Source organism: Hipposideros armiger, unplaced genomic scaffold, assembly GCF_001890085.2.
Source record: "Hipposideros armiger isolate ML-2016 unplaced genomic scaffold, ASM189008v1 scaffold_61, whole genome shotgun sequence".
Lineage (NCBI taxonomy): Eukaryota > Metazoa > Chordata > Mammalia > Chiroptera > Hipposideridae > Hipposideros > Hipposideros armiger.
Genome location: NW_017731411.1, coordinates 3,371,906 through 3,373,163, shown reverse-complemented (window position 1 = coordinate 3,373,163; position 1,258 = coordinate 3,371,906).

Sequence of the window (1,258 nt, the reverse complement as noted above, 5' to 3'; positions counted from 1 at the left end):
GCTCACGCTGGCTGCTGGCTGCTCACGTTGGCTGCTGGCTACACATGGTAGCCCTTGGCAACCCACTGCAGCAGGGGCTGCATCCTATGCTGTCGCCAGGCGACTCATGGCAGCCCAGCTCCAGGTTGAGCTGTTGTTCAGCAAATTAGCTAAGTGTCTGTAGCTAAGTGACACTGGTCCTCATATGTGGGATCCGAACCAGGGCCCTCTGGTGTCCCAAGCCAGCTCTTAACCATCATGCCACTCGGCCGGCCCTCATCGTGGTTTTAATTTGTATATTCCTGATTATTAACCTGGATGAGCAACTCTTTAGTCTGACAATTAAGTTCACGAACTTTCCACTGTGTAAGTACACAGTGGAAAGTTCAGTGGAAAGTTCATGAACTTAATTGTCTGGCCTTTTCATATAGTCTAGATCTGTGCTATTCAATATGGTAACCACTAGTCATATGTGGCTATAATTAAAATTAAACACAATTTAAAGCTCCTCAGTCTCACTAGCTGTATTTCAAGTCTCAATAACTATTTGTTGCTAGTGGCTATTGGATAGTACAAATATGGACCACATCTATCATTGGAGGATGCTGTATTGAACCACCCAATTCTAGATACTGATCCTTGTGAATTATATATTCCAAGTTTATGTCTAGTCTTTTCACTGTCTTTATTGGGTATGTTGATGAACAAAAGTCCATAACTTTTTGGGCCAGCCAAGTGGCTCGAGTGGCTCAATTGATTAAGAACACGAGCTCTGAGCAACAGGGTCGCCAGTTCGATTCCCACATGGGCCAGTGAGCTGCGCCAGAGCTGAGCTGCCCCTGAGCTGCCAACAGGTAGCAGGATGGCTCAGCTGGTAAGAGCACGTGCTCCTAAAAACAAGGTTGCCGCTGGTTCAACTCCCACATGGGATGGTGGGCTATGCCCACCCACAACTAAGATTGAACACGGCACCTTGAGCTGAGCAGCCGCGAACTGCCAACGGGCAGTCGGATGACGACTGGACTTGGAGCTGAGCTAGCTGCACCCTCCACAACTAAGATTGAAGGAGAACAACTTGGCTGTTCCTCTTCCCCAATTCCCCAACACTGTTTCCCTTCCCCAAATCTCCAATAAAATCTTTAAAAAAAAAAAAGGCCATAATTTTAATGTAATTGAATTTACCAAACCTCTTTACCTTGGTCATAAAAATACTTGCCTATATTTCCTTCTAAAAAATACAAAGTTTTGCCTTTCACATTTCAGGCCTGAATCCACCCAG